The sequence below is a fragment of the Rhagoletis zephyria genome, unplaced genomic scaffold, assembly GCF_001687245.7.
Source record: "Rhagoletis zephyria isolate East Lansing unplaced genomic scaffold, Rhagoletis_zephyria_1.1 Rzeph_scaffold_00289, whole genome shotgun sequence".
Classification (NCBI taxonomy): Eukaryota; Metazoa; Arthropoda; class Insecta; order Diptera; family Tephritidae; genus Rhagoletis; species Rhagoletis zephyria.
This window is the reverse complement of record NW_016157373.1, coordinates 45,356-64,832: the sequence shown is the minus strand read 5'-3', so window position 1 is coordinate 64,832 and position 19,477 is coordinate 45,356. Positions and strand designations below refer to the sequence as shown.

General features: G+C 34.7%; 1 long non-coding RNA gene across 1 annotated transcript; it reads left to right on the top strand.

Moving 5' to 3' along the window:
* The first annotated feature begins 887 nt into the window (after window positions 1–887).
* On the top strand, window positions 888–19,474 carry LOC108358724 (uncharacterized). The gene is made up of 2 exons (XR_001846823.1): window positions 888–1,144; window positions 19,368–19,474. It is a non-coding gene; the product is annotated as an uncharacterized LOC108358724 (long non-coding RNA).
* The last annotated feature ends 3 nt before the right edge of the window (window positions 19,475–19,477 follow it).

Genomic DNA, 19,477 nt, shown 5'->3' with positions numbered 1-19,477 from the left:
AATTTGAAGAATCACTAAAACCCAAGAAAAATCGCCAAATTTCTATTGGTCTTTGTATTCATTGAATTTGTGTCCAGAGTTGCTGTTGAATTGAATATTTTTTCCTGACTGTTAAATGTTATATTTTTCTTCGTTTTGCTTAATTTTCTTTCCTATCAAACAAAAGCAAAAAGAAGAAATTTTTCAGATTTGGTTTCTTCAAACCAAAAACAAAAGCACCAAACAACTCAGCGCTAAACTCAAAAATGTTCTTGTTTTGTATAAAGAAAAGCACTAAATTAAGTGCGAAAAACACCAAGTTGGCAACAGTCTCAAAAACTGACGTCTCTCTTGATAGAGCGTGTGAATTTTGAGCACGCCCTCTCCTGCTATTTCCAGAGAGCTTCTAGGCAGGGATGGAAAGTTAGGCTTTCAAATAGAAGCTATTTTCGGAATAAATGATACCTTAAACGCCGTCTGTATAGTGCAGGTTAATAAACGATCACGATTGATAGAATACAAAGGTTGCGCCGATCTCGGACCGCTATTCCTCTCTTAACGAATTTGACAGAATCGTTGTTTGCATGACGTCACGCTGGTGCAACTTGTTTACGTTTTCCTTGCAACATTTTTGCTTCTTCTTCCGTTCTTGGCATTTCTCTCTCGCAATTGCACCAGTGTGACGTCACACAAAAGTTATTCTCAAAAATCCTCTCTGATCGGCGCAATCTTGTATTCTATCATTCTTGATAAACGATGCGTTGTATTTTGTATATATCTGTAAAATATGAGAGAATGGCTTGAAAATTTTAAAAAAGGACAGAAATGGTTTCAATTGCACCCACAGTTCCATCACCTCTACTAAGTTCTCTGCAAGCGCTTGCTTCGTTCGTTTGTACGCTCGAATGACTGTCCTCTTTGCTGTCATTCGTTTGGTTCGTTGCTTCATCGTTGTTTGTCCATCCATTGTGTGTTTCGCGTTGCGCTCTGCATTTTTCATTAATAATTTCGTTTAAGTTCAGTATTTACAATTTATTTGCTTATTCTATAATTTGAAGACGTTGGAAACATAATAATTTAATTACTAAGTGTTTTACAACGATTTGTGTAGTGATTAAAGTGAATTTTTCGAACAGAAATGCGGAAAAATATGTACATATAATCGGTAATTGGTAAATCTTTTCCCCCATTTTCACATTTTCTTCAGCTCCGTCTTCGTCGCCTTACTACGCCTTTCCGATGGAGTGTGCATACGAATATATGTACACATGTATGCATGTTTTTATATAGATATGTGAGCACAGTGTGTTTGTATGCCAGTTTTCGTTGACGTCGCGCCGCAGTTAAGACAAACGTAGACCAATATATGTACTTAGATATATACACGCGATATATCATTATTTCCTTCCATAAGGGATTTGATTATATTTGACTATTGGCCTATTCGCAAATATTGGTGCTTAGTTTGATCTTAGACAGCAGGTTGTGACCGCTACAAGGTTTTATTGACAGAAGAAATCCACAATTCTTTAATGATCCCACCGTCGTCTTTATTGTGAGCCATACTTGCAAGTTCGCTTCAAGTCTGGCACGCTTATTTCCTAATTATGTACATTCATATGGATCTATATAATATCTAAAGCACAAGTATATATTCATACCTATGTACATATATAGTACAAAATACAAGCATATGTACACATGAACGCATTATTAATAAAGAAACGCCAGTTATTTTAAAAGTAATTCACAGAAAATTGTATGTAGAATCTACTTAAGATTCGCTGCAATTAGACTGGAGATCGGTTAAAGGCAGCTGCAGACGTGGTAAAATCTGAAGTTTTTTGGTTGACTCCTTTGTGGCTGACCTTGCTCCTGGTAATCTTGTGCTAATTTTATTGCCCAATAAAAATTTGGGTTGGAGGTCAAGTGGAGATCCAAAACATATTCCAATTTCCAATGCTGATATTCATGTGTGCCTTAATTGGATCACCATAGCATTCTCAAACAAACACGAATTATTTTTGTATGCAACAGTGTTGCCACAAAAAAATTGGGAACAAATGCAGTTTGGCTCCAAATCTCAAATTAGAAAACAAAATATTGGGATCGATAGACATGATTGAGCTGAGTATAACGGCATACTTCTTTTTTTTTAGGGAAACAACAACAACAATTATCAAAGGTTAAAGTTCAAAATTAGCTATTTTGAAATCGAGATTTCTTCAAAAAAAATAAATGGATTTTGAAAATTTTGATTTCATTTAATAGGATAGGATAATAATTCGATTCCCTTTAATTTGGTTTACGTACTTTATATATATGTAGTACAGTTCTTACAAAAATTGAATTAATGTAAAATAATTATAAAAAAAAACACCTTTTGCAGAGAACACCTTTCTGCGTAGGCGGCCTTCGGCCGCACTTAGGGATTATAACCCTCACAAAGTCGAATTCTCTTCCTGTGTTGCGAAGAAAAGGCACTGAACACCTTTTGCAGAGAACACCTTTCAGCGTAGGCGGCGTCGGCCGCACTTAGGGCTTGTAAGCTTTTTTTTATAATTATCTTACATTAATTCAATTTTCGTAAGAACTATACAACATATATATAAAGTACGTATACCAAATTAAAGGGAATCAAATTTTCTTTTAAATGAGATCAAAATTTTCATTCAATGATATCAAAATTTCATTCATTCGTTTATGAGAAATCTTGATTTCAAAAATTGCTTATTTTGAACTTTAACCTTTGATAATTCTTGTTGTTGTTGTTTTCCCAAAAAAAGAAGTGTACCGTTATACTCAGCTCAATCATCTCTATCGATTCCAAGATTTTTTTTTTTAATTTGAGATTTGGAGCCCAACTGCATTTATGCCAGAAATTGCCAAATTCCTCAAAAACAAATGAAAAATCCTCAAAATCCGGACAAATTACTCAAAATTTTCTTATTACAGATATGAGTATTGTGTACTGCATACTATTCACAGGTACTTAGTATAAAAATTAATTACATCCCTAAATTCAATTGGTACACTTGTTCTTGCGGCTCAAACAAAGTATCACCGTTATTTTTTATGCCTTGCTTTGTATGTAATAAGAAAAGGGCTATATTAATAATGCAGATATAATTCGTTTTAATTGGGAATCTGAAAAATCTTTTAATTCCAAAACTTTTTTCCTATAATTTTCTTGATCTAATGAAGAATCAATATGGATATCCTTATGATTGAACAATGCGTGTTCTCCATTCGTTACCAAGATTTTGCAAGTTCAAAGTAAGTTGAAAATACAACGATGGAATGAAAAAAAATATCGATAAAATTTTGAATATTTATCAGCAAATGCAGATCGTCGCCTGGGTAAAAGATTGTCGTAAGCGTCATATGTACATGCGTAACATACGACACTCTTTTACCCAGGCGACGAGATGTGCTTAAGAGCAAAAAACACCACACAAGCGGCTTGATAAACCAAGCGAAATATCCCTTTCCCATGATAACAAATATTTAAAGGTAGTTTCAGTTCTTCTTTTCCACCATTGTTCCCATTTGACGTAAACTGTGCTTTTGACGTTTTCTTTTAAAGTGAAGCTACCATATTCTTTGAAGAAACTAAAAAGTGGTTTTTAACTTCAAAAAAAATTATTTCAAAAATTATTTCAAGGAAGATATTTTGGGCATCACTTACTAGCGAGCCTCAACGGCTTGTCAAACAACAACAACAAAAATCAAAATTTTTTGATTTTCTGCCCGCTCAGAGCGAGAGAGTAACATTGAAAAGTACGGGATCGCTTTCTAGTAAAAAATGGTAACTTCTGTCTGGTTTTAAATTTTTGCTTATTTTGTATGTAAACACACTCAGCTCAAACCTGTAAGTAACCAAAAATACTTTCAAATTAATTAGAATCCACTTAAACAAGTAATTAAATACTTTCGACATGAATTAGCAGAGTGCACTTTTCTTTTGTTTACAATTGGTTGCCAAACACACTACAGCTGATCGTTTGACACATTTACCAGGATTTACCAGCAAAAAAATCTAGGACTAAAACTGGTAACTTCTGACAGAGAAAGAACCGTATTTACTCTCTTTTTTGTCCTCTCAATAGTCAGAGAACCGAGTACGGGATCGATTTCCAAAAGTCCAAAATCTGACTGATTCTGACTAGTCCGGACTCGTACGGGATCGCATCTATTGTGTATGATATATATTATGAACTGGAAGAAAACTAAAATGCCCGTAGAGCATCTATATGCAATTCCCCATCAAAAAGAAAATTTTGAAACAAATGTCATTAAAATAATTTGGCGGAAAAATCAGTACCCAATTGTTGCATGGAAACATCAACTGCTCTTGCAATTATGGAGTGGATCGTCCATTAAAGACAAACAGCGTTTAATATCAAATGCAATTAAAAATGATTTTTTGACAAAATATGCCTATATGTACAGTATCGGTCATATCTATAGCACGCCATTTCAAAGTGATATTGTGTGCAACTTATGTTTATTTATTTATTTTTGAGAATTTTCAATTAAAATACAGTTCTTTCTTTACCAACCCCAATAAACCCAAGTTGAACAATTTGTAGAAAAATCAATGGTAAATTTTAGCCACTTGAAACTTGCACATTATCAGATTAAAATTGAATGGGCTANTTTTTCAAGTGGCTAAAATTTACCATTGATTTTTTTGGAATTTTTTTCGTCGAAGGTGTTGCGGTTTTTTCCATATAAAAATAATCCCTGTTAAAAAATCGACGGTTATTTTTAGCCACTTGAAACTTGCACATTATCAGATTAAAATTGAATGGGCTATAAAACTGAGTACTCAAAAAATTCTAATATTCGGAGAAACAGTTGCAAATTTATGGGAAAATTTGTTGCATTTTTTTGTAGTATTTTACAAAGTTTAAAACTTGGGCTTATATGGGTTTTGTTAGACAATAAGCTGTATTTTAGTTCATAATAATAATAATAATAATAATAATAGATTGGCGCTTACACATATGTTAGTGTTTGGCCGAGCCTCTCCTCCGATCTCACTGCTTACCACTGCACCACAGCGGCATAATTCTTAAAAATTAATAATTAAGGATAAGTGGCAAACCACATCACTTTGAAATGGGGGTACTATAGATATGACCAATACTGTATGTACAAAAAAATTGAAATTTATTCACCTTTTTTACGAATATTTTAAATAATTTAAATTTTTGTAATAAAGCGCAGTAAAAATAGATCAAATTGGTGCGAAGGAAAAAATAATTTGTAGTAGCAATTTTTTAACGGAAGAGTATGGATCCAGTCTCGCCCCTAAATTTCATATAGCAACATTTTGCCATCTTGGATTTTAGGTGTTGTTTGGTTTTTATGCGAGTTTCATGCGAATTTTTGAATTTTTCGTAAAAAATAGTTATATACAAGTTTGTAGAGTATCACATTTTTTATATATTATTAAACATTTTTTACTGTAAATAAATAATTAGCAAACTGTTTATATATTAGGTAAAAAAAAAACATTTTTTACTGTAAATAATAGCAAAAAGTTCGAAACAAATTTACATTGCAACGGTTTTCGCCTTTTTTGAACAATTTCTGTTGAAAATACTTAGCATATTCAAATGATAAAGTTTCATTCTCCACAACTTTTGTAACGGTATTTTCGAAAAATTCAAAAACAAATATGCTGAAATACTTGATCCAAATCGGTGAAAGTTGGAACGTGAAGTAAAATTTTGGCATAAAATAAGACAGTTATGAAATTGTTAGAAAACGGGCGCGGCACCGCCCACTTATGATGAAACGCTGTATCTCTGTAGTCCTTTTACCAGTCCGCACCAGCTCGGTGCGAACATTGCTTAGAGTCTCACTAAGAAACGCGTTGACAATTTTTAAAATTAAGCAAGAATCACACCTCCTCCCATATTTGTAACGGTAATTTACAGAAATGCGAAAACTGTGATAAATTAGTGGGCACCGCCCACTCGGTAAGCGGCTTATCAATTTTTACCAAACTCGGTACAATTATTAAACTTGGCGCAAAAATGCAATTACGCCCACTTACGGTATATTTCAAAAATACGAAAACTCCGGTAATCCAATAATTAAGGACGCCAATTTACTCCAACTTACAACAATGTTATAGATTTTTGGAAAATGGGCGTGGCACCACCAACTTATGACTACATACATCAGTGTGCATCGATAACCGCTTTATCGATTTCCACCAATCTTGGTTCAACTACTTCAATATATAATAGCATATTATCGAAACTGTTTGAAATCGGGAAAAATACTCCTGCTTATCATGCAGTTTACCGAAAGGTGAAAAAAGAATATTCAATACGTGCGCCGGGTCATTTCCTAAGTACCCCGATCTAGTACCAAAAAAAAAAATATCATTTCTTACATATTTTACATTCGGATTCTACTTTGTCTTTGCAAAATGTATAACAATTTCTTATTTCCATATCAGTTTTACGACTCGTTTTGAACAAAGCTTAAGTAAATAGATTCTTCAAGAACATGTAGAATAAATGAAATCCATATATTGTGTTAGACAGTTCAGTCAAAGGAAAACTGTTTATTTGCGAAGTTACAGAAGGCGAAATTGTAATGTGTGGTAAATACTCTAACGCTAACAGCCGATATCTGAGTTGATAAATAACTATAAGTTAACAAATAATTAGTAAATCAATAGTTAACTGCCCAATGTTGACGAATTAACTATAAGCTAATTATCTATTAAATACACTGAGAAACTGACAAGAAGAGATAATCTTTTGATTATAATTAAACATCCACTGAGAAAACGGCTGTAAGCGGTATAAAAAAAGCAATCGGCTTGGAACAAATATTGGTAACGAAGCGATATTTTGCCGAAATCCGCGGTAAAATCTGCGTTTTGCTAATTTTAGTTCTGTCTTGAAGAAAAATCTTTCCATACAAATGTTATATCTGGATAGGTTTTATATCGAAATCTGTAATAAAATTTTACTTTTTGAAAAAACCCGATGTTCAACACCTTGCCAAATTTATCTCAACATAAGTTTTCGAAAAAAAATCACCAAAAAATTGTCGATTCTCACAAAATAAACCATCCCGCCATAAAGAAAAATATCTTAAAAATAGTTCTTGAAAAATCCCGATTTTTTTAAACCATTTTTTTTATAGAGAATTAATCAGGGATTACGATGGTATAATTTTAAATCCCTAATTTACTAGTCTTCACTATGCAAATCAACTTCAAAAAGTTCAACTGTTAATAGCTAAGTTAGCTTTAGGACAATCTTGACCATCTTATATATAGAAATGCTATAGCTTTGAAATGACGCTAAGATGAAGTCTACGATGAGCAGAACCCAAGATATAACGATTTGAAGAAGTACATGATTAGTCAGAATCACGAAAAAATGCAAACTTTGACTGATCATATCTCCGAAGAAAAAAAAGAAGCTGTTAGCTTATTTCATTTATAGGACCCACAAAAAAAATTTTTAGCGAATCGGAGACACGATATAATTTTTTTTTATGAAATCCGTCCAACTTCAAAAGAATGGCACATACACGGAAAATGCTCTACGGATCATTCTGAGCAACTTTGCTTGAGAAACTATGGGTCTAAAACGAATTTCGAGCCAGCGACGTTTATGATAAAGTTTTTGAAAATGATCGTGGTACTTATGACCACATATGTGAATGAATCTCGGTAACCGTTCGATCAATCATAAAAGCAAACCTGGACCCTGCCTGGTGCCGACAAAAAAATAAATAAATAGGTAAAATAAAACCTGAACCTGTAGCGCGCCTGTTGGCTAACCGAGGCCGGTCGAATTTTACGATTGTACGTTGCAACAATTTCACCACCTTGTAACTTACAAACTCTAGAAGAATACCTTATAAGAGTTTATGTTCCCATGTACGTTAACATTAAATACTACCATTCTGTTATATACGGCAGTCCGCTTCTATTCAAATTTATCCGCCTCACGCATTTCTTCCGTCTAAGGAGCGGCAGAATTAACTCATACTTTGCTATGCTATGCGATGATCGTAAATCTGAACGCGGCCAGACAATAAAAAAATTGTGACTACCGTGACAACCCAACATCTATACATAGAAGGTCGCGCAATCCGCGAAATAAAAATTGCATCTCTCTGCGCATATCGTCTCGGCGATTTTTTACTTTCACGCCTTCATGCCGAAAAGCTACAAAACTTGTTTTTTCACAGCGGCCAGATAGATATACATTTGCATTTATCTATATCACACAATATTCGCAATGTTTTTAATAATGATTATTCGGTAGTTTTTCACGANCGAAAAGCTACAAAACTTGTTTTTTCACAGCGGCCAATTTTTGCGAAATTTGCATTTATCTATATCACACAATATTCGCAATGTTTTTAATAATGATTATTCGGTAGTTTTTCACGAAAATATAGTTGATATTTTAACAAAAACCAAACGAATTAAATTTTAAAACTTTTTGCAAAACTTAAAAAATTCTACAAATTTTCATCTATATTTCAAATTTTTGACTCACATTTTTTAGAGAAAAATTGCGTTGTTTTTTGAGATTTCATTTTCTCAATGGTGTTGAACGTTTTCTTCCATGCAAAACTAAAAATATTTGTCATCTAGAGACGAGCGACCGCTCGTGGGTGTCATCATAATATAAAAGTTATAACACTTTAGAACTACTTGTTGTCTAAACCTGAAACTTTCCCAAAAATATCCGTATATATTTGTCTTTAATGCTGCATTAAAACAAAACAAAAATTTTAAACTTCATAACACAACTTCTGCATTTGTAAAAATCACCTCCTTAATTTTTATAAAAATGTTAAAATATTCGTAATTTTGTTTTAAATAAATATTAAGAAGTGCAGTAAGACTCATCTTCTTCAGAATAGAATCTAGTTTATTGTGTACAAATTTCAAATCAATCGAATCATAAACGTCTGAGATATAGCGAGTTTAAATGCAAATTTCGCAAAAATTTACCGCCGTGAAAAATCCGATTTTGTGGCTTTTTCGACATACAGGTATAAGTAAAAATTTGGTTAAAATTAACTGTAAATGTATTTTCGAATAAGCTATCGATTACAATTGGTTTGAAATCGCGGGAAATCTTTAGCTATTTGTACAACGATTTTAGGGGTGAGGGGAGGAGGGGGTGGGGTATGGCTCCCCAAACTCCCCCTAAACGAAGGAGAATGAACGGCGCTTTATGAAAAGTTAAGTTAAAGTTTGGAATTTAAATATACTCTCATAGTAAAAATCAGAGACCATAACATTTACAAGAAATAAAACTAATTATTGTGTGTAATTATTATTGAACAATGGAAAAGTTGTGTTCGTCTCCCTTTTCGTTTTTAAGTATGTACACACAAATTGAAAATCAATACGTTACCTAATGAAACGCTATATTTCAACGGGAATTAAAAGAACGACGGAATGCTATCGAAGTCTTTACGAAGACGCCAAAAAAAGTCCTCAAAGCCTTATAACCGATTATTGCTATAATTAATAGAAATCTGAAATATCAACATTTTCACCTCATTTTTTTATGTACCTGTGAATTGTTTCTTTACTGCATAAAAATTATCAAAACAAAAGAATCTGTCAGATTTCTCCGATTTTCGTGTATAGTTGTATTCATGATACATATTGTGTTTATGCAGCATATTTTAGCCCAAATTCATGAAATGATTTCGTGAATTTGCCTACGCACAAACATAGTATATATGGCCTTATTGCGTATAGTGTGATTGCACCACATATAAAAACCATGTGTCTTTACAAGTTTTGGGGCCAATTTCCGTTGAATATTTAAACGGCACTTACATACGTTTAATTTTTGAATTGTCATTTAGCTTTCGTTAGGTTTGCGATCAACTTTAGCTCTGATCCAGTACTCCATGAACTTACAGGATTTTTCACGAACTTGCAGGAAGTTGCAGGAAAAATGTTCCCGTACTCCGAAATTCTCCAAAATCCTGTAAATGAGAGCGACTTTTGGAGAGTTGTGCAGAGAATGAAGTTGCAAGATTTTACCCGAACTTTTTCTTCTGGTAAAATCATGAAAAGTGTCAAGCAATCACTGGTTGACGTTTTTACAGGAAAAATGGTTTTTTTGTTCCCGTACTTTTTGTTGTTACTCACTTTTTACTCTCACTTCAGAGAGTAATTTTGCTGTTTGACAGTTTTACAGGATTTTGTCACGAAAAGTATTGGGTCAGAGCTTTTATTTAAATATGCCAAACAAGTGGCCACACTATTGCTTGTTCCTTGAAATTGAACAGCTGGTTGTCTATCAATCTTGGTGGTTTGGCTGGGATAAAACGAGAGGAAACAAATTATTTTTACTAAATTTTCGGATTTCTCGCTTTACTTGTCGGGAAAGAATTATGAAAAGGCTGTTACTGAAAAAAGATCACGTCGGAAAAGATATTTTTATACCCGACCGCACTTGTGCACAAGGGTATTATAACTTTGTTCACATAACGGTTGTTTGTAACAGGCAAAACGAATCGAGATAGATATAGACAAATGTATACATAAATGATCAGAATGAAAAAAGAAATCGATTAAGCCATGTCTGTCTGTCCGTCCGTCTGTCCGTCTGTCCGTCCGTCCGTGTACACGATAACTCGAGCAAAAATTGAGATATCTCAACGAAATTTGGTATGTAGGTTTCCCTTAATCCAAGGTAGGTTGGTATTGAAAATGGGCGAAATCGGACTGTAACCACGCCCACTTCCCATATAACGGTAATTTCCAGAAATACGAAAACTGCGATATTTTAGTAACTACTGAAGATAATTCACTCAAAATTGATATTTACAATAATTTTTAGACGAAAAATAAGAATATTATAAATTTTTGAAAAATGGGCGTAGCCACGCCCACTTATGGTTACATGTGTATATCTTGGCAACCGCTGCACCGATTTCTTCCAAACTTGGCACAGTTGTTGGCTTTGATACATCATACCAAATGGCCGAAAATTTTTAAAATCGGACAATAACCACGCCCACATCCCATATAACGGTAATTTAGAGAAATACGAAATCTTCGATAAAGCAGTAAATATTAAAGCTAATTTATTCTAAATTGATGCTTGCAGCAATTCTTTACCAAGAAATACGTTTATGATAAAATTTTGGAAAATGGGCGTGGCACCGCCTACTTATGATCACATATATGTATCTCGGTAACCGTTCTACCAATTTGTACCAAACTCGGTGTGGTTATTGTGCTTGCCACATAAAAGCAAAACGTTTAAAATTATTGAAAGCGGACTAAAATTACCGCTTTTCATATAACGGTAAATTTTAGAAATGCTTGAAACTTCAATATTTCGAAATTTAAGGACGCTAGTTTACTCAAAATTGATAAACCCCGAATTACGATGTAGCGGTAGCTTTCGGAAAGGTGGAAAACATATATTTAATATTTGCGCCGGGTTTTTAATGTTCGGCTCCGCCCGAACTCAAACTTTCTTACTTGTTTATGTTTCGTTTGGGCCATGTTCCTATGTGATTATTTGCTGGGTTAGAGCTGCTTCGGCCGTTAAATATTTCTGTTTCTGTGTGCCTAGTTAGTAGCATTTTGTTTCTTTCTCTTTTCTTTTTTCACAGCTCACCCTTAAGCCCACGAATTATTTTTTCTTATAAGAATTTGGCTAAAGGTTTACCCTGAATATATACTCTACGGAGTTATAACTATTTTAAGGCTTTTATACAGGTTTCTTTTTTAAATAAAGCAATTTTTTTTTAATATGCGTGATCACAAGTTTTCTTAACTTACCAAAAGTAGTCCTGCCACAACTCACGTCCGTGCTCCTCAACCACTTCCCATTAATTTAAATGTAAAATAAGTAATTCCTATAAGTTTCCAATTAGTACGAAATAACCGTAAAAATCACTGAATCCATCGTAGGTTCGATTTTCATTTAATCTATATACGAAATGGCTATCAGTGAATAGCTACGAACGTGAATTCGAAATTCTTAGAGAGCCTTCATTGAATCCGTTCGTAATGAAGTTTCGTACAGATACTCTGTCGGAACAAATTTTAAAGTCGCTGAATCTTAAAAATAATGCAAAAAAGCTGCATAGTTAATAACTATGGAACGGATTTTTAGGACCTAAAAACCTATAAAAAAGGCAAAATAAAATAACGAAATAGGCAGGAAAAGGCACTAGGTATTGCAAAAAAAGCAAAATAAGGCACTAAAAAAGACAGAAAATACGAAGAACAATCAAAAAATACATTTATTTTAGAAATGTTTATATTACAAGTAAAAGAGAAAAACTGTGAACTAGTTTCATTATATGAAAAATTTGTACCTTGAATCTTTGCCTATTTTATCGTTTCGAGTTTCTAAAACTTTAATCTGTATAGTTGTAGTAACATTGAACCACAAGATGCATTTTGAAGTTTTCTGGCAGCATTTTCATTCGATTTTCGCGAAGAAAAGCCTTGAATGTAGTAAATGTGCGCTCGACGTAAGTTGATACAAGTGGAGCCCAATTTAAATATGGAGCGTTCGAAACGTTCATATTATCAGGAATAAGGGCGTTTTCCTTGCCCTTTACAATTTTATCCACACCCCTTATTGTCTCCAAGCCTACGTTAGCTGAGAAAAGGGCTTTGAATTTTTCCAACACCAATTTGGCAAGAGGTCCCTGCGCTTCTATAAGCCGCATGGGCAATGTGTATATTCTTTAATCTTAAAAAAAAAAATTGTAAATGCTATAATCACTTTTTTAAAGCTAGAAAAGGCAAAAAAGGCAAATATCTTTAAAAAGGCAAAAAAGGGCAACATCAAATGTGTATATATGGAATCAGGGGAAAGCTAAATCGTGGACATTCTTAATCGAATATACTCTATCTCTTTAGCAGAAAAAAAGGCAATTTCCATAAAATCCGTTCCCTGTTAATAACAAATATTTATTATACTCCAAATTCGGTATAATAATAATAATAATAATAATAGATTGGCGCTCACACATATGTTAGTGTTTGGCGTAAAATACCAATGATGAATGACAAGCAAGACTTTGGCCATCGAAAGCGGATCTCGTCCAGATAAACGTTTGCTTTTGGCTGAATGCTGAATCTGATTAATAGATCCGCTAGCTATTTATATCTTCACCTTCATTCAATTCCATTTTATATTGCATATTACTGATTTTATGTACGTACATAACAGAGCCTGATCCTTCAGCTCTGCAATAAAAAAGTATAAACAAGCTCGCTTCCTAGGTCCTTTTTAAAGTTAGCACTCGAAAAATTGTGTACTCACAAAACTATATAGTATTTCAAGTGAAAGCGTGTTATAAATTTCATTGATATTTAAAAAAGCAATGCTTGACCAGAGATATACTAAAAAACTGATCATCAATCAGATGGGCTTATTATGGCTGCATTTATTTATTCATTCTGAAGAATATATATCCGCACAAGTAGAAAAATTAATCAAAAATTAACAAAGTCATTAACAATTTCATTTTGCTATGGAATCTGCGTTTTTACAACGTTTGGTCCCTGTGGTGGCGGCATTAAGATTGCGACTTAACTTTTTTAGGCCACCCTAAAGTGCCTACACTGATCTGCTGGATGCAATTTAATAAATTAATATTTTTTATTAAGCGAGGCAATATTCAGCCTCATTGCGAGAGTCCTGCCGAATGCAAATCGTTTTTCGAGAGTCGAATCGTACCGAAGATTTCACGTCCTTGCCTAAAATATCCACTCGACTAGGGTATTAAAATGGAAAAACTTGGCAGCACTGCATAGTTTTCGACGTTTTTCGTCGTTTACTTATTTCAGCACGACAGGAGACAATGCGGATATTCAGCCTAATTTACGACTTACGCAATGAGGCTGATTAGTTTAACAACAGTAACGGTATTCAAGATTCCGGTATTGCATGCCTTAATGCATGTATGATGTATACCTTTTTAAAGCGGTGTGAAATAAAAAAGAAATTCACACTAGGGCTAGGAGCGTCCGGATATTCGTATATACGGATAAAATCCCCGAGCTCACTTGTGCACAAGGGTATACAATTTTGTTCACATAACGGTTGTTTGTAACAGCCAAAACGAATCGAGATAGATATACACCCTCATTGCGAGAGTCGTGTCGAATGCAAGTCGTTTTTCGATAGTCGAATCGCATAGAAAGTCTCACGTCATGGCCTAAAATTTCCACTCGACTAGTGTATTAAAAAGGAAAAACTTGGCAGCACTGTATAGTTTTCGACGATTTTCGTCGCTTACTTATTTCAGCACGACAGTCGACAATGCAGATGTTGTCGAGGCGTACAACATAGCCTAATTTACGACTTACGCAATGAGGCTGAATGACAAATGTATACATAAATGCTTAGAATGAATAGAGAAGTCGATTAAGCCATGTCTGTCTGTCCGTCCGTCCGTGTACGCGATAACTCGAGCAAAAATTGAGATATCTCAACGAAATTTGGTGTGTAGGTTTCCATTAATCCAAGGTAGGTGGGTATTGAAAATGGGCGAAATCGGACTGTAGCCACGCCCACTTCCCATATAACGATAATTTCCAGTAATACGAAAACTGCGATATTTTAGTAACTACTGAAGATAATTCACTCAAAATTTATATTTATAATAATTTTCAGACGAAAAATAGGAATATTATAAATTTTTGGAAAATAGGCGTAGCCACGCCCACTTACGGTTACATGTGTATATCTTGGTAACCGCTGCACCAATTTCTTCCAAGCTTGGCACAGTTGTTGGCCTTGGTACAGCATACCAAATCGACGAAAACTTTTAAAACCGGACAGTAACCACGCCCACATCCCATATAACGGTAATTTAGAGAAATACATGCTTGCAACAATTCTTTACTAAGAAATACGTTTATGGTTAAATTTTGGAAAATGGGCGTGGCACCGCCCACTTATGATCACATATATGTATTTCGGTAATCGTTCTACCAATTTGTACCACACTCGGTATTTTTATTGTGCTTGCCACAGAAAAGCAAAACGTTGGAAATGATTGAAATCGGACTAAAATTACGGCCGCTTTTCATATAACGGTAAAGTTCAGAAATGCTTGAAACTACAATATTTCGAAATTTAAGGACGGTAATTTACTCAAAACGATTGATACACCCCGGCTTAACATCTAGCGCGAGGTTTCGAAAAGGTGAAAAAACATATATTTAATACTTGCGCCGGGTATTTAATGTTCGGCTCCGCCCGAACTTACACTTTCTTACTTGTTTTAATCTGAATTTTTAATACTGAATCTATCGAGTGTTAAAATAATTAATAGAGGACTTCACTCTCTTCTTTTTTTTGGCGCTGTAACCGCCTAAGCGATTTTGGCCGAGTTCAGCAAAGCACGCCAGTCGTTTCTCCTCTGTGCCAACTGACGCCAATTGGAAACGCCAGGTGAAGTCAAGTCCTTCTCCACCAAGAAGCAAGGCAAAGCCTCGGATGAGAGGACTTCATTACTACGTAAAAATTATTATTTTATTGCTAATTTTTTAGATACGGTTATTCTATTCAGATAACAGAATGTCAGCACATTGTACATAATCCGGATACTCAGATTTTTATTCAAATATTCGAATAGCCGGATCGTCCGGATAGAACTTCCAACCCTAATTCATACATGTGTAAGTTTGTTTACATGAATGTACATTACAGTGGCCCTTATTTTTGAAAATCGGATATTTGCGGGTGCTACCCCCTGAAATGGTTACCTTTATTGAAAAAGTAATTCCCTAGAAATTTTGGACCAATTAATCAAGTCTAACCCGTCCCACAAACGTGTCGAGATAACGACAGTATCACTTGCGTCAATGCTGCCTCTGGCTAGCCACCTTAACCATTAGCGGCCTTTGCACGGTCACTATTATATAAAAACTTAGCATGATGCAAGACAAAATTATTTCGGTTGGGCACCATCATTCAAAAATAAATGGAAAATAGGTTTACTTTGCTTCTTTAACATATTGGTATTTCCAATCTGGCTTAGCAATTAAATGTCTCCTTAATCTGTAAAAAAAAAAAATACCACCGTTGGTAGTAGCGGTTTAAAGACATTAGTAAACATACGCGCTTGCGTGACGTTACAAAAAACAGAAGTGGATCTTGACTTCGATTACAACGAATATACTTTTTATTTTGACATCAGCGCCAGCAGCAGTTTCATTTGTTGCAAATCTATGTCTTATTACCCCTGTGGTGTAGTGGTTAGCAGTGCACGCTACCACTCCGCAGGGCCTGGGTTCAAGCCCTGGTCAAATCAACATCGCAAAAAAAATATAGAAAAAATGTTTTTCCTTAACAGCGGCCGGCTCTCGGCAGGCAATGGCAAACCTCCGAGTGTATTTCTGTCATGAAAAACCGATTATAATATATCGCTAGCTTAGAGTGAAAAGTTGCTAAGTCCACTTTTAATGAAAACTCATATTTTGATATAGGAGGCTAGAGAAATTGAATACGCATCGTTTCGAAAATTATAAAGGTACTTGTTTTATTTTTTCCTCTTCATAAGCAATAAAAGGAAAATTTGCTAAGTCCAAAAGAAGCACCACAAATCCCATAAGGCCAAAATAATACGACATCTTTTAATAAATATCGAATCCTTCTGATTCTTATGGAGTTTTGCTTTGCTTTAAACGCGCAAAATGTTTGATTCAAAGTCTTGCGAAATAGTTAAAGAAAATGGCTATAGGAACATTTTTTCCTCTCCTTTAAAATTTTTAAAATGGGACTTAGCAACTTTTCTTTCTAAGCTAGCGATATGTATTATTACGTTTCAACTAAACATGCCAAATGTGAAACAAATCAGAACATAAATACGGTTTTTTAAAATACATATCTCGACCCTGGCGCCACCTTGGGTTTTCTCCAAGTCTGTAGCTGATGGAAACTTTATGCTACGGATTCGTAATCAGCATAAAAAAGTCTATCAAAAATAGCTTTAACATTTGCCGTACCAAAATGTTTTTCCATTTTTATTGGCCTCTGCTATTGATTATTTCAACTCGTTAGTGGCACGGGTTAATCTGGGTCAATTGGGTCAATATTATATGAGAAATATTTTATGAATATATGCAACTATTTCAGGGGCAGCACCTCAAAAAACTAAACAAATTTTGTGTATGGGATCAAGCGCCACTCTAATGTACGTTTATACATATAGCGCTACTGTGCCGAAGTGCAATGGGTAATTAGCAATAGTTGCTCTGGCAGAATCAACAATAGACTCTGCTCCAACAATTGCAATAACTGCTGAAGCTATAGTGCCAGCAAGTGCTGAATATAGCAAACGGTAGCGATGACGCCAACAACATCAACAACTACAATTTCTACAAATAACATGAGCTTACTTCATACTTACATACAAACATATACTAAGTCATAAAACAAAATGGCAGTTGCGGAGAGTTGAGTATTGAGTTTAACTCCCCTTCGTTATATGGTTGAATCGCCTTAACTTGCATTTCTGTTAGCCTTTTAAAACCTTACTGCTGCACCGCCGAACTGTCTGACGCACGTTGGTCATAGTTGCCTCGATCTGTCCGTGGAGGTTTTGCATTCAAATAGTCTGTCACTTAGTTAATCATCTATGCTGGCAATGCGTTAAGTTGGATCGGATGTGTTGCGAGCAGTTGGATGATGTCGCGGAAAAAGAGGGGTCGGCAGCGGTTTTTGGGGATTGCCGCGTTAGAGCGCATAAGCCGCTCTCGGATGTGAATGAACTAGTGTGGCATTGCCGCATGAATTCTTGAGATCTCAACCGACTGGCGCTGGGGCACGGCGTTGAAAACATTTCGCTCAACACTACCAAATAATTAGAGCAATATTGGCATGTCGCGGGCCACATAAACAAGAGAAACGAAACAAGTTGCTGTCATACCGTGGTAGTGACGATACCCAATTTGCCACAGGGCGAAGACGAGTTCGAATCGCTCTTGTGCTGAAGTCGTTTGGGGGAACGCGAAACGACGTCGAAACGAAGGTGTTTTCCGAAACAAAATGCAACGTCGTTCCGACGTCGTTTTTTCTCATCAATGCGAGTTTTGTGTTACTTCAAACCTGTGTTCTATTATACTAAAATTTTATGGACTATAAAACTGCTTCCTGTGTTTCTTAAATGCAGATTAAAAAGATAAAATTTTGATGAAAGCTTGTTAAATTTTTTTATATATATATGTACATATATATCGTCGATGTTTTTGCAAAACCGCCTAAATGAGATTTGGTAACCTTGAACTCCACGCATAGAAATATATGCATACAAATCGTAAGCGCGCTTTTAAAACAACAGATTTGTAAAATAATAGCCGGAGAAAATACCGCCTTTCAAGTCAATGACTTCAAAGGAAAATCGTTTTTTCGCTCTCCTGTAAAATTTGAGTGACATAAGATAGGCGGTTTTGCAATTGGCCGATGGGCGGTTTTGGAAAACATCGACTATATGTACATATGTATATTGCACATTGAATGAATTTTGAACTACATGGTCCTTGTTAAAAAATAAACCCAATTTTTATAAAGATAACTAAAATGAAGTAGCAAAAAAAAAAATAAATTACAAAATTATAAGTTAGTAATGTATTAAGGTTAGTTTGTATTTTATAAATAACTGAATATTTCACTTATTTTTGTTTTTAAATAATTAATATTTCCCTTATTTTTGTTTTTAAATAATTAATATTTAAGTGTGTACATTGAAAAAGTATTAAAAAAATCAATTGTATTAAATTAAACTATTTTACATCAAAAATTTGTTTTTAATTTTGTAGTATTGTCTGCACTTTTGAGCATCGTTTTGCAGTTCGCTGCTATATCGTTTATGCGGCCCGCCCGCGAGTCGTTTCTGCTTTACATCCGACGGCGAGTTCGCCGGCAAGTCGTTTGCGAACGTCGCCGGCGAACAAATTGTTCACCAAAACGAGTCGGAAGCGACGTCGTTGCGAAGTCGTTTGGGGAATTGGGTAGCATTTGTATTGCACTTGTACTCTTAAGAGAGGAGCACACTTACACACGCAAGCGTTGTCAGTTGAGTTCATTGAGAGTTTAATCTCGATTCAACCAACATGACCAGAGTGTCAGTTCTGCGCAAATGTCAATTTAAAGTGGTATAAAAGAGCAATAGTTGGGTGCATAGTATGTACCATGTATGTTCATACTAAGTTAATTATTGAAGCAACAATTTCAAAGAAAAGAAACAGCGTATCTATGTATGGATTTGTATGAAATATTTGTGTGCGTGTGTGTGTGTATGTATTGGGGTGATATCTCAAATATATTTTTGTAGTTGTAAAGATTAATGAAACCACCAAATAAACTATTAATATATTGCAGAAACAAGAGTTCCAGTAGAGGAATCGCTTTATTCATCAGTAGGCGCATCACTGGATGAAAGTATTTATTGTGGAGAAATGTGAATCAAATGAGCTAAATGTGCAAAANGA